Raw genomic sequence first — 15,796 nt, 5'->3', positions numbered from 1 at the left:
CCAAAGAAATGCTTCACAGAGTTCAAGTAACAGACACATCTCAACATCAACTGTTCAGAGGAGACTCTCATGTTCAAACTGCTACAAAGAAACCACTACTAATGGACACCAATAAGTAGAAGAGACTTGCTTGGGGCAAGAAACACGAGCAATGGACATAAGGTTCCAATCTCTGTGTTTTTGTGAGACGCAGAGTAGGTGAACGGATGATCTCCACATGTGTGGTTCCCACAGGGAAGCATGGAGGAGGTATGATGGTGTGGGGGTGCTTTGCTGAGTACACTGATATATTTAGAATTCAAGGTACACTTAACCAGCATGGCTACCACAGAATTCTGCAGCGATACGCCATCCCGTCTGATTTGTGCTTAATGGGACTATCATTTGTTTTTCAACAGGACAATAACCCCAAAACACCTCCAGGCTGTATAAGGGCTATTTGACCAAGGTGAGTGATGGAGTGTTGCATCAGATGACCTGGCCTCCACAATCACCGGACATCAACCCAATTGAGATGGTCTGGGATGAGTTGGAACACAGAGTGAAGAAAAAAAAAGCCAACAAGTGCCCAGCATGTGGGAGCTCCTTCAAGACTGTTGGAAAAGCATTCCTCGTGAAGCTGGTTGAGAGAATGACAAGAGTGTGCAAAGCTCTCATCAAGGCAAAGGTGGCTACTTTGAAGAATCTAAAATATATTTAGATTTGTTGAGCATTTTTTGGGGTACCATACGTGTTATTTCATAGTTTTGACGTCGTCACTATTGTTCTACAATATAGAAAATAGTAAAAAAATAAAGAAAAATCCTTGAAATGAGTAGATCTGTACAAACTTTGACTGGTACTAATATATATATATATACATATACAGTGGGGAGAACAAGTATTTGATACACTGTTGATTTTGCAGGTTTTCCTACTTACAAAGCATGGAGAGGTCTGTAATTTTTTTATCATAGGTACACTTCAACTGTGAGAGACGGAATCTAAAACAAAATCCAGAAAATCACATTGTATGATTTAAGTAATTAATTTGCATTTTATTGCATGACATAAGTATTTGATACATCAGAAAAGCAGAACTTAATACAGATAATAATAATACTTTGTTTGCAATTACAGAGATCATACGTTTCCTGTAGTTCTTTACCAGGTTTGCACACACTGCAGCAGGGATTTTGGCCCACTCCTCCATACAGACCTTCTCCAGGACCTTCAGGTTTCGGGGCTGTCGCTGGGCAATGTGGACTTTCAGCTCCCTCCAAAGATTTTCTATTGGGTTCAGGTCTGGAGACTGGCTAGGCCACTCCAGGACCTTGAGATGCTTCTTACGGAGACACTCCTTAGTTGCCCTGGCTGTGTGTTTCGGGTTGTTGTCATGCCGGAAGACCCAGCCACGACCCATCTTCAATGCTCTTACAGAGGGCAGGAGGTTGTTGGCCAAGATTTTGCGATACATGGCCCCATCCATCCTCCCCTCAATACGGTGCAGTCGTCCTGTCCCCTTTGCAGAAAAGCGTCCCCAAAGAATGATGTTTCCACCTCTATGCTTCACGGTTGGGATGGTAATTCTTGGTGTTGTACTCATCCTTCTTCTTCTTCCAAACACGGCGAGTGGAGTTTAGACCAAAAAGCTCTATTTTTGTCTCATCAGACCACATGGCCTTCTCCCATTCCTCCTCTGGATCATCCAGATGGTCATTGGCAAACTTCAGACGGGCCTGGACATGCGCTGGCTTGAGCAGGGGGACCTTGCGTGCGCTGCAGGATTTTAATCCATGACGGCGTAGTGTGTTACTCATGGTTTTCTTTGAGACTGTGGTCCCAGCTCTCTTCAAGTCATTGACCAGGTCCTGCCGTGTAGTTCTGGGCTGATCCCTCACCTTCCTCATGATCATTGATGCCCCACGAGGTGAGATCTTGCATGGAGCCCCAGACCGAGGGTGATTGACCGTCATCTTGAACTTCTTCCATTTTCTAATAATTGCACCAACAGTTGTTGCCTTCTCACCAAGCTGCTTGCCTATTGTCCTGTAGCCCATCCCAGCCTTGTGCAGGTCTACAATTTTATCCCTGATGTCCTTACACAGCTCTCTGGTCTTGGCCATTGTGGAGAGGTTGGAGTCTGTTTGATTGAGTGTTGGACAGGTGTCTTTTATACAGGTAACGAGTTCAAACAGGTGCAGTTAATACAGGTAATGAGTGGAGAACAGGAGGGCTTCTTAAAGAAAAACTAACAGGTCTGTGAGAGCTGGAATTCTTACTGGTTTGTAGGTGATCAAATACTTATGTCATGCAATAAAATGCAAATTAATTACTTAAAAATCATACAATGTGATTTTCTGGATTTTTGTCTCTCACAGTTGAAGTGTACCTATGATAAAAATTAGAAGTAGGAAGACCTGCAAAATTGGCAGTGTATCAAATACTTGTTCTCTCCACTGTACATACATACACACACACACATATATACCACCCCTCCCCTAATTGGAATAAAATAATGGACAACACTTAGGCTTTTACTTCTCGCTTATACATATGATATACATTTTAAGGTGTATTTTTAAATAGTTCTATATTTTTTACAGCCTAATTCTAAAATTGATTAAATAGTTTCCCCCCTCATCAATCTACACACAATACACCATAATGACAAAGCAAAAACAGGTAAAAATAGTTTTAGCTAATTTATACAAATTAACTGAAATATACATTTACACAAGTGTTCAAAGACGTTACTCAGTACTTTGTTGAAGCACCGTTGGCAGCAATTACAGCATTGATTCATCTTGGGTATGACACTACAAGCTTGGCACACCTGTATTTGGGGAGTTTTTCCCATTGTTCTCTGCAGGTCCACTCAAGCTCTGTCAGGTTGGATGTGGATCTCTTCAGAGATCAGGTTCAAGTCCGGGCTCTGGCTGGGCCTTTCAAGGACATTCAGAGACTTCTCCCAAAGTCACTTGTGTGTTGTCTTGGCTGTGTGCTTAGGGTCGTTGTCATGTTGGAAGGTGAACCTTCGCCCCCAGTCTGAGGACCTGAGCACTCCGGAGCAGGTTTTCATCAAGGATCTCTCTGTACCTTGCTCTGTACCTTGCTCTGGATTAATTATTGGTCACATGATTTTCCGGTCACAACTTGCAGGCTTGTTTTCGAATTGCTGTGCGTTTTGTTGCCAACCTATTTTGCTACCTGACAACTTTACGGGTTTCACTTTTTAATTACCGTTCATATATTTATTTATTTTTTTCCTCAACTTTTTCACTCCGGACGCTTTATCTGGACACGATTCGTCAGGACCTCCAACAGCCGAAGCTAAGTAGTAACATTAACATGATGCCTTCTAATTGCAGCCGCTGTGCTCGCCTTACGGCGAGGATAGCTGTACTGCAAGCCCAGCTTCAGACGCAATCGTTAGGCAAGGGTAATTTCAGTGTAGGAAAGGATGAAACAGCGTCTGTGCCACCAGTAAGTACAGATAGTAGTATAAATCCCCTGGCACAGTCCCCGCAGCCGGACAACTTTCTCACGGTTTCTGGAAGGAAATGCTGTAGGAACGCTCAACCGGTGTCGCTCATTCAGCAGACAGAAACTTTCAACCGGTTTTCCCCATTAAGCAGCGGGTCGGAGTCAGAGACCGAGTCTTCTCTGGTCTCTACTCCTCCCGTTACGGGGTCTGAGACGCCGAAGCTTCCCACCATTAGCTCTGACAAATTGAAAACTCTAGTCATTGGCGACTCCATTACCCGCAGTATTAGACTTAAAGCGAATCATCCAGCGATCATACACTGTTTACCCGGGGCAGGGCTACCGACGTTAAGGCTAATCTGAAGATGGTGCTGGCTAAAGCTAAAACTGGCGAGTGTAGAGAGTATAGAGATATTGTTATCCACGTCGGCACCAACGATGTTAGGATGAAACAGTCAGAGATCACCAAGCGCAACATAGCTTCTGCGTGCATATCAGCTAGAAAGATGTGTCGGCATCGAGTAATTGTCTCTGGCCCCTCCCAGTTAGGGGAGTGATGAGCTCTACAGCAGAGTCTCACAACTCAATCGCTGGTTGAAAACTGTTTTCTGCCCCTCCCAAAAGATAGAATTTGTAGATAATTGGCCCTCTTTCTGGGACTCACCCACAAACAGGACCAAGCCTGACCTGCTGAGGAGTGACGGACTCCATCCTAGCTGGAGGGGTGCTCTCATCTTATCTGCCAACATAGACAGGGCTCTAACTCCTCTAGCTCCACAATGAAATAGGGTGCAGGCCAGGCAGCAGGCTATTAGCCAGCCTGCCAGCATAGTGGAGTCTGTCACTAGCATAGTCAGTGTAGTCAGCTCAGCTATCACCATTGAGACCGTGTCTGTGCCTCGACCTAGGTTGGGCAAAACTAAACATGGCGGTGTTCGCCTTAGCAATCTCACTAGGATAAAGACCACCTCCATTCCTGTCATTACTGAAAGAGATCATGATACCTCACATCTCAAAATAGGGCTACTTAATGTTAGATCCCTTACTTCAAAGGCAATTATAGTCAATGAACTAATCACTGATCATAATCTTGATGTGATTGGCCTGACTGAAACATGGCTTAAGCCTGATGAATTTACTGTGTTAAATGAGGCCTCACCTCCTGGCTACACTAGTGACCATATCCCCCGTGCATCCCGCAAAGGCGGAGGTGTTGCTAACATTTACGATAGCAAATTTCAATTTACAAAAAAAAAAAATGACGTTTTCGTCTTTTGAGCTTCTAGTCATGAAATCTATGCAGCCTACTCAATCACTTTTTATAGCTACTGTTTACAGGCCTCCTGGGCCATATACAGCGTTTCTCACTGAGTTCCTGAATTCCTATCAGACCTTGTAGTCATTGCAGATAATATTCTAATCTTTGGTGACTTTAATATTCACATGGAAAAGTCCACAGACCCACTCCAAAAGGCTTTTGGAGCCATCATCGACTCAGTGGGTTTTGTCCAACATGTCTCTGGACCCACTCACTGTCACAGTCATACGCTGACCTAGTTTTGTCCCATGGAATAAATGTTGTGGATCTTAATGTTTTTCCTCATAATCCTGGACTATCGGACCACCATTTTATTACGTTTGCAATTGCAACAAATAATCTGCTCAGACCCCAACCAAGGAACATCAAAAGTCGTGCTATAAATTCACAGACAACACAAAGATTCCTTGATGCCCTTCCAGACTCCCTCTGCCTACCCAAGGACGCCAGAGGACAAAAATCCGTTAACCACCTAACTGAGGATCTCAATTTAACCTTGCGCAATACCCTAGATGCAGTTGCACCCCTAAAAACTAAAAAAATGTCTCATAAGAAACTAGCTCCCTGGTACACAGAAAATACCCGAGCTCTGAAGCAAGCTTCCAGAAAATTGGAACGGAAATGGCGCCACACCAAACTGGAAGTCTTCCGACTAGCTTGGAAGGACGGTACCGTGCAGTACCGAAGAGCCCTTACTGCTGCTCGATCGTCCTATTTTTCTAACTTAATTGAGGAAAATAAGAACAATCCGAAATTCCTTTTTGATACTGTGGCAAAGCTAACTAAAAAGCAGCATTCCCCAAGAGAGATGACTTTCACTTTAGCAGTGATAAATTCATGAACTTCTTTGAGGAAAAGATTATGATTATTAGAAAGCAAATTACGGACTCCTCTTTAAACCTGCGTATTCCTCCAAACCTCAGTTGTCCTGAGTCTGCACAACTCTGCCAGGACCTAGGATCAAGAGAGACGCTCAAGTGTTTTAGTACTATATCTCTTGACACAATGATGAAAATAATCATGGCCTCTAAACCTTCAAGCTGTATACTGGACCCTATTCCAACTAAACTACTGAAAGAGCTGCTTCCTGTGCTTGGCCCTCCTATGTTGAACATAATAAACGGCTCTCTATCCACTGGATGTGTACCAAACTCACTAAAAGTGGCAGTAATAAAGCCTCTCTTGAAAAAGCCAAACCTTGACCCAGAAAATATAAAAACTATCGGCCTATATCGAATCTTCCATTCCTCTCAAAGATTTTAGAGAAGGCTGTTGCGCAGCAACTCACTGCCTTCCTGAAGACAAACAATGTATACGAAATGCTTCAGTCTGGTTTTAGACCCCATCATAGCACTGAGACGGCACTTGTGAAGGTGGTAAATGACATTTTAATGGCATCGGACCGAGGCTCTGCATCTGTCCTCGTGCTCCTAGACCTTAGTGCTGCTTTTGATACCATCGATCACCACATTCTTTTGGAGAGATTGGAAACCCAAATTGGTCTACACGGACAAGTTCTGGCCTGGTTTAGATCTTATCTGTCGGAAAGATATCAGTTTGTCTCTGTGAATGGTTTGTCCTCTGACAAATCAACTGTACATTTCGGTGTTCCTCAAGGTTCTGTTTTAGGACCACTATTGTTTTCACTATATATTTTACCTCTTGGGGATGTTATTCGAAAACATAATGTAAACTTTCACTGCTATGCGGATGACACACAGCTGTACATTTCAATGAAACATGGTGAAGCCCCAAAATTGCCCTCGCTAGAAGCATGTGTTTCAGACATAAGGAAGTGGATGGCTGCAAACTTTCTACTATTAAACTCGGACAAAACAGAGATGCTTGTTCTAGGTCCCAAGAAACAAAGAGATCTTCTGTTGAATCTGACAATTAATCTTAATGGTTGTACAGTCGTCTCAAATAAAACTGTGAAGGACCTCGGCGTTACTCTGGACCCTGATCTCTCTTTTGAAGAACATATCAAGACCATTTCGAGGACAGCTTTTTCCATCTACGTAACATTGCAAAAATCAGAAACTTTCTGTCCAAAAATGATGCAGAAAAATTAATCCATGCTTTTGTCACTTCTAGGTTAGACTACTGCAATGCTCTATTTTCCGGCTACCCGGATAAAGCACTAAATAAACTTCAGTTAGTGCTAAATACGGCTGCTAGAATCCTGACTAGAACCAAAAAATTTGATCATATTACTCCAGTGCTAGCCTCTCTACACTGGCTTCCTGTCAAAGCAAGGGCTGATTTCAAGGTTTTACTGCTAACCTACAAAGCATTACATGGGCTTGCTCCTACCTACCTCTCTGATTTGGTCCTGCCGTACATACCTACACGTATGCTACGGTCACAAGACGAGGCCTCCTAATTGTCCCTAGAATTTCTAAGCAAACAGCTGGAGGCAGGGCTTTCTCCTATAGAGCTCCATTTTTATGGAACGGTCTGCCTACCCATGTCAGAGACGCAAACTCGGTCTCAACCTTTAAGTCTTTACTGAAGACTCATCTCTTCAGTGGGTCATATGATTGAGTGTAGTCTGGCCCAGGAGTGGGAAGGTGAACGGAAAGGCTCTGGAGCAACGAACCGCCCTTGCTGTCTCTGCCTGGCCGGTTCCCCTCTTTCCACTGGGATTCTCTGCCTCTAACCCTGTTACGGGGCTGAGTCACTGGCTTGCTGGGGCTCTCTCGTGCCGTCCCTGGGGGGTGCGTCACCTGGGTGGGTTGATTCACTGTTGTGGTCGGCCTGTCTGGGTTGCCCCCTCCCCCCTTGGGTTGTACCGTGGCGGAGATCTTTGTGGGCTATACTCGGCCTTGTCTCAGGATGGTAAGTTGGTGGTTGAAGATATCCCTCTAGTGGTGTGGGGGATGTGCTTTGGCAAAGTGGGTGGGGTTATATCCTTCCTGTTTGGCCCTGTCCGGGGTGTCCTCGGATGGGGCCACAGTGTCTCCTGACCCCTCCTGTCTCAGCCTCCAGTATTTATGCTGCAGTAGTTTATGTGTCGGGGGCTAGGGTCAGTTTGTTATATCTGGAGTACTTCTCCTGTCCTATTCGGTGTCCTGTGTGAATCTAAGTGTGCGTTCTCTAATTCTCTCCTTCTCTCTTTCTTTCTCTCTCTCGGAGGACCTGAGCCCTAGGACCATGTCCCAGGACTACCTGACATGAGGACTCCTTGCTGTCCCCAGTCCACCTGGCCATGCTCCTGCTCCAGTTTCAACTGACCTGAGCCCTAGGACCGTGCCCCAGGACTACCTGACATGAAGGCTCCTTGCTGTCCCCAGTCCACCTGACTGTGCTGCTGCTCCAGTTTCAACTGTTCTGCCTTATTATTATTCGACCATGCTGGTCATTTATGAACATTTGAACATCTTGGTCATGTTCTGTTATAATCTCTACCCGGCACAGCCAGAAGAGGACTGGCCACCCCACATAGCCCGGTTCCTCTCTAGGTTTCTTCCTAGGTTTTGGCCTTTCTAGGGAGTTTTTCCTAGCCACCGTGCTTTTACACCTGCATTGTTTGCTGTTTGGGGTTTTAGGCTGGGTTTCTGTACAGCACTTTGAGATATCAGCTGATGTACGAAGGGCTATATAAATAAATTTGATTTGATTTGATTTGATTTATCTTTGCCTTGATCCTGACTAGTCTCCCAGTCCCTGCTGCTGAAAAACATCCCCACAACATGATGCTGCTACCACCATGCTTCACCGTAGGGATGGTGCCAGGTTTCCTCCAGACGTGATGCTTGGCATTCAGGGCAGAGTTGAATCTTGGTTTTATCAAACCAGAGAAATTAGTTTTATATGTTCTGAGAGTCTTCAGGTGCCTTTTGGCAAACTCCAAGTGGGCCTTTACTGGAGGAGTGGCTTCAATCTGGCCACTCTACCATAAATGCCTGATTGGTGGGTTGCTGCCGAGATGGTTGTCCTTCTGGAAGGTTCTCCCATCTCCACAGAGGAACTCTAGAGCTCTGTCAGAGTGACCATTGGCTTCTTGGTCACCTCTCTGACCAAGGAACCTTCTCCCCCGATTGCTCAGTTTGGCCGGACGGCCAGATCTAGGAAGAGTCTTGGTGGTTCCAAACTTCTTCCATTTAAGAATGATGGAGGCCACTGTGTTCTTGGAGAACTTCAATGCTGCAGAATTTATTTTGTAACCTTCCTCAGGTCTGTGCCTCAACACAATCCTGTCTCAGCTCTACGGACATTTAATTTAACCTCATAGCTTGGTTTTTGCTCTGACATGCACTGTCAACTGTGGGACCTTATATAGACAGGTGTGTGCCTTTCCAAATCATGTCCAATCAACTGAATTTACCACAGGTGGACTCCAATCAAATTGTAGAAACATCTCAAGGATGATCAATGGAAACAGGATGCAATTGAGCTCAATTTTGAATATCATATCAAGGGATTGAATACTTATGCAAATATGGGATTTCTGTTTTTATTTTTTATATTTGCAAAGATTTCTAAAAAACTGTTTTCACTTTGTCAATATGGGGTATTGTTTGTAGATTTGCTGAGTTTTAAAATGTTTAAAATCTATTTTAGAATACGGCTGTAACGTAAATAATGTGGAAAATGTCAATGGGTCTGAATACAGTATATACATGTAAGTGGGTAAAACAGTATGTAAACATTATTCAAGTGATAAGTGTTCAATGACTTTGAATATAGGGCAGCAATCTCTAAGTTGCAGGGTAGAGTACCGGGTGGTGGTCGGCTAGTGACAGTGACAAATAATGTTCAGGGCAGAGTACCGGACAGAGGCCGGCTGTTTTAAGTCTGATGGCCTGGAGATGGAAGCTGTTTATTGGTCTCTCAGTCTCAGCTTTGATGCACCTGACCTAAGACCTCACACTCCATCGGAAATCAACAGAAAACCCAGATCACTGAATGAGTCTGACCGTTGGAAGGCAACTGAGTTCCGTACATTTCTCGTATGCACCCTTTAAAAGGGAATATTCCAAGGGTGATGTATGAAAACTTAATGTTGCTTGCAGTTGCTATAACCATCTTCCTAAGTGTGTCCTTGTGTGCAAACCACACAGACTATGCTGGAAACCTCCTGGTTTTGTTTGTGGACCACTGCAGCTGCCTGTATAGGAAGGAAAACATAACATGCATTGCCTAGCCCATCTCAGCCATGAAGCATGAGCATTTGGCATTATTTACAATATCTCTTGCTTCCCCTTCAATCATTTTCTTGGCCAGTTAAAAACAATGATAAGAAAACCAAACAAGTCTTTAGAGCAGGTTATACGGAGGCTGTCAGAAAGAGTGGCCATGAGATCAACAAATCAAATGTTATTTGTCACATACACATGGTTAGCAGATGATTATTTCGCACTCATTCAAATTCCTTGAACCCCCTTCAAATTACAGTAAAGGTAAGCTTGTCCGGAGAGGCTTTTCGAAAAGTAAGTGAATTGTGTCTTCTAGATATCATTGATACAAACTACGACAGCAAATCAAATTTGATTTGTCACATACACATGGTTAGCAGATGTTAATGCGAGTGTAGCGAAATGCTTGTGCTTCTAGTTCCGACAATGCAGTAATAACCAACGAGTAATCTCACCTAACAATTCCACAACTACTACCTTATACACAAAAGTGTAAAGGGATAAAGAATATGTACATAAAGATATATAAATTATTATTATTATTTTTTTTTTTCACCTTTATTTAACCAGGTAGGCTAGTTGAGAACAAGTTCTCATTTGCAACTGCGACCTGGCCAAGATAAAGCATAGCAGTGTGAGCAGACAACACAGAGTTACACATGGAGTAAACAATTAACAAGTCAATAACACAGTAGGAAAAAAAAGGGGAGTCTATATACAATGTGTGCAAAAGGCATGAGGTAGGCGAATAATTACAATTTTGCAGATTAACACTGGAGTGATAAATGATCAGATGGTCATGTACAGGTAGAGATATTGGTGTGCAAAAGAGCAGAAAAGTAAATAAATAAAAACAGTATGGGGATGAGGTAGGTAAAAATGGGTGGGCTATTTGCCGATAGACTATGTACAGCTGCAGCGATCGGTTAGCTGCTCAGATAGCAGATGTTTGAAGTTGGTGAGGGAGATAAAAGTCTCCAACTTCAGAGATTTTTGCAATTCGTTCCAGTCACAGGCAGCAGAGAACTGGAACGAAAGGCGGCCAAATGAGGTGTTGGCTTTAGGGATGATCAGTGAGATACACCTGCCGGAGCGCGTGCTACGGATGGGTGTTGCCATCGTGACCAGTGAACTGAGATAAGGCGGAGCTTTACCTAGCATGGACTTGTAGATGACCTGGAGCCAGTGGATCTGGTGACGAATATGTAGCGAGGGCCAGCCGACTAGAGCATACAAGTCGCAGTGGTGGGTGGTATAAGGTGCTTTAGTGACAAAACGGATGGCACTGTGATAAACTGCATCCAGTTTGCTGAGTAGAGTGTTGGAAGCAATTTTGTAGATGACATCGCCGAAGTCGAGGATCGGTAGGATAGTCAGTTTTACTAGGGTAAGTTTACATTTACATTTAAGTCATTTAGCAGACGCTCTTATCCAGAGCGACTTACAAATCGGTGAATTCACCTTATGCCATCCAGTGGAACAGCCACTTTACAATAGTGCATCTAAATCTTTTAAGGGGGTGAGTAGGATTACTTTATCCTATCCTAGGTATTCCTTAAAGAGGTGGGGTTTCAGGTGTCTCCGGAAGGTGGTGATTGACTCCGCTGTCCTGGCGTCGTGAGGGAGTTTGTTCCACCATTGGGGAGCCAGAGCAGCGAACAGTTTTGACTGGGCTGAGCGGGAACTGTACTTCCTCAGTGGTAGGGAGGCGAGCAGGCCAGAGGTGGATGAACGCAGTGCCCTTGTTTGGGTGTAGGGCCTGATCAGAGCCTGGAGGTACTGAGGTGCCGTTCCCCTCACAGCTCCGTAGGCAAGCACCATGGTCTTGTAGCGGATGCGAGCTTCAACTGGAAGCCAGTGGAGAGAGAGGAGGAGCGGGGTGACGTGAGAGAACTTGGGAAGGTTGAACACCAGACGGGCTGCGGCGTTCTGGATGAGTTGTAGGGGTTTAATGGCACAGGCAGGGAGCCCAGCCAACAGCGAGTTGCAGTAATCCAGACGGGAGATGACAAGTGCCTGGATTAGGACCTGCGCCGCTTCCTGTGTGAGGCAGGGTCGTACTCTGCGGATGTTGTAGAGCATGAACCTACAGGAACGGGCCACCGCCTTGATGTTAGTTGAGAACGACAGGGTGTTGTCCAGGATCACGCCAAGGTTCTTAGCGCTCTGGGAGGAGGACACAATGGAGTTGTCAACCGTGATGGCGAGATCATGGAACGGGCAGTCCTTCCCGGGAGGAAGAGCAGCTCCGTCTTGCCGAGGTTCAGCTTGAGGTGGTGATCCGTCATCCACACTGATATGTCTGCCAGACATGCAGAGATGCGATTCGCCACCTGGTCATCAGAAGGGGAAAGGAGAAGATTAATTGTGTGTCGTCTGCATAGCAATGATAGGAGAGACCATGTGAGGTTATGACAGAGCCAAGTGACTTGGTGTATAGCGAGAATAGGAGAGGGCCTAGAACAGAGCCCTGGGGACACCAGTGGTGAGAGCGCGTGGTGAGGAGACAGATTCTCGCCACGCCACCTGGTAGGAACGACCTGTCAGGTAGGACGCAATCCAAGCGTGGGCCACGCCGGAGATGCCCAACTCGGAGAGGGTGGAGAGGAGGATCTGATGGTTCACAGTATCGAAGGCAGCCGATAGGTCTAGAAGGATGAGAGCAGAGGAGAGAGAGTTAGCTTTAGCAGTGCGGAGCGCCTCCGTGATACAGAGAAGAGCAGTCTCAGTTGAATGACTAGTCTTGAAAGTTTGGCGGCGTGAGTGAAGGAGGCTTTGTTGCGGAATAGAAAGCCGACTCTTGATTTGATTTTCGATTGGAGATGTTTGATATGAGTCTGGAAGGAGAGTTTACAGTCTAGCCAGACACCTAGGTATTTATAGATGTCCACATATTCAAGGTTGGAACCATCCAGGGTGGTGATGCTGGTCAGGCGTGCGGGTGCAGGCAGCGAACGGTTGAAAAGCATGCATTTGGTTTTACTAGCGTTTAAGAGCAGTTGGAGGCCACGGAAGGAGTGTTGTATGGCATTGAAGCTCGTTTGGAGGTTAGATAGCACAGTGTCCAAGGACGGGCCGGAGGTATATAGAATGGTGTCGTCTGCGTAGAGGTGGATCAGGTAATCGCCCGCAGCAAGAGCAACATCATTTATATATACAGAAAAAAAGAGTCGGCCCGAGGATTGAACCCTGTGGCACCCCCATAGAGACTTCCAGAGGACCGGACAGCATGCCCTCCGATTTGACACACTGAACTCTGTCTGCAAAGTAATTGGTGAACCAGGCAAGGCAGTCATCCGAAAAACCGAGGCTACTGAGTCTGCCGATAAGAATATGGTGATTGACAGAGTCGAAAGCCTTGGCAAGGTCGATGAAGACGGCTGCACAGTACTGTCTTTTATCGATGGCGGTTATGATATCGTTTAGTACCTTGAGTGTGGCTGAGGTGCACCCGTGACCGGCTCGGAAACCAGATTGCACAGCGGAGAAGGTACGGTGGGATTCGAGATGGTCAGTGATCTGTTTGTTGACTTGGCTTTCGAAGACCTTAGATAGGCAGGGCAGGATGGATATAGGTGTGTAACAGTTTGGGTCCAGGGTGTCTCCCCCTTTGAAGAGGGGGATGACTGCGGCAGCTTTCCAATCCTTGGGGATCTCAGACGATATGAAAGAGAGGTTGAACAGGCTGGTAATAGGGGTTGCGACAATAGCGGCGGATAGTTTCAGAAATAGAGGGTCCAGATTGTCAAGCCCAGCTGATTTGTACGGGTCCAGGTTTTGCAGCTCTTTCAGAACATCTGCTATCTGGATAGGTATCCTGGAGGGCAGGTAGTTTGCCCCCGGTGATGCGTTGTGCAGACCTCACTACCTTCTGGAGAGCGTTACGGTTGTGGGTAGAGCAGTTGCCATACCAGGCGGTGATACAGCCTGACAGGATGCTCTCGATTGTGCATCTGTAGAGTGCTTTTGGTGACAAGCCAAATTTCTTCAGCCTCCTGAGGTTGAAGAGGCGCTGCTGCACCTTCTTCACGATGCTGTCTGTGTGGGTGGACCAATTCAGTTTGTCCGTGATGTGTACGCCGAGGAACTTAAAAATTACTACCCACTGTCAGATGCAGAGAAAACACTATAAAGGCAGCATGACAATGGCCCAGTCCCAAATGGTCTAACAGTGAAATAGCAGTATAAAAAAATGCAGTTCACTCACTTCTCTGTACAGATGTCCACTGGGAATAACTGTCCAGTTGAGGAACAAGGAAGTTGTCCTAGTGCAAAACCTGCTGGTGGAGGAACATGGAGACACAAAACATTTAGGAACAAGACAGACCTTTTCGCATATCCCCTCTACTTCTGTGCAAAGAGGGCTTTGCTGGGATGCCATTACTCCATTTGTAGAATGCAAAGCGCCATATCATTTAGTTCTGTCATTTTGTTCTGTTTTCCCATTAGCTCTTTTCAAGGTAAATTGTCAGTAAAATACATTACAGAAAATGTATTATTTACTTGAAGAGATTTTCTTCAACTCCAACAATTAGATGTTACTATTGTTAAAATGTTTGAGTAAACAAATCTAATTGAGTGCCCTTATTAGCTTTTTTGTTCACAGCACATCCATACAAGAGCCAAGAGAGGTTAAGGAAGGCAGTGATGTTGCACAAACGGCCGGACATTGATACATGGGAGGTGTATTCAATTCAATTACTGAAGACAAGAGTAAGTACGTTAACTGAATATTAAGATACTAAATGTCTCATTTTTACAGATTAACTGATAAACTCCTGTTTCGTGATGTTTTCAAATTCATATGAGAAATCCCATGGTTAGGGCTAAAACAGGCTCAAGCCTGGAAACAGAGCCTCACCAATGAAAGAGAAAGTAAGATTTAGTGTTTGAAATAAAAGGAATCTAAACACTTCTACTCTGAAAACTTCATGCTTGCTGTCATTCCCAGGCGAAATCCTAAATGTGATCGACTCTGATGAGTCTGACACTGATCATAACCAGCACCCAACTGCATCAAAGACCCTCAAATTCACTGGGGGGGATGGCCCTAGCCTTCACCCTCCGATCCGACAGGTCCCAGACGTGCTCAATAGGATTGAGATCCGGGTTCTTCGCTGGCCATGGCAGAACACTGACATTCCAGTCTTACAGGAAATCACGCCAAGAACAAGCAGAATGGCTGGTGTCATTGTCATGCTGGAGGGTCTTGTCAGGATGAGCCTGCAGGAAGGGTACCGCATGAGGGAGGAGGAGTTCTTCCCTGTAACGCACAGCGTTGGTATTGCCTGCAATGACAACAAGCTCAGTCCGATGATGCTGTGACACATCGCCCCAGGCCATGACGGACCCTCCACCTCCAAATCGATCCCAACAATCTGAGAACTGATGGAGGGATTTTGCGTTCCTGGTGTAACTCGGACAGTCGATGTTGCCATCCTGTACCTGTCCCACAGATGTGATGTTCGGATGTACCGATCCTGTGCAGGTGTTGTTACACGTGCATGTCTTCCACTGCGAGGACGATCAGCTGTCCGTCCTGTCTCCCTGTAGCGCTGTCTTAGGCGTCTTCATATTGCAATTTATTGCACTGGCCACATCTGCAGTCCTCATGCCTCCTTGCAGCATGTCTAAGGCAACGTTCACGCGGATGAGCAGGGACCCTGGGCATCTTTCTTTTGGTGTTTATCAGAGTCAGTGGTTTTGATAACTGTGACCTTAATTTCCTACCGTCTTTAAGCTGTTAGTGCCTTAACGACCGTTCCATGTTCATTAATTGTTTTTGGTTCATTGAACAAGTGTGGGAAACAGTGTTTAAACCCTTTACAATGAAGATCTGTGAAGTTATTTGGATTTTACAAATTATCTTTGAAAG

The sequence above is a fragment of the Oncorhynchus keta genome, chromosome 28, assembly GCF_023373465.1.
Source record: "Oncorhynchus keta strain PuntledgeMale-10-30-2019 chromosome 28, Oket_V2, whole genome shotgun sequence".
Classification (NCBI taxonomy): Eukaryota; Metazoa; Chordata; class Actinopteri; order Salmoniformes; family Salmonidae; genus Oncorhynchus; species Oncorhynchus keta.
Note: the sequence above shows the minus strand (reverse complement) of the source record.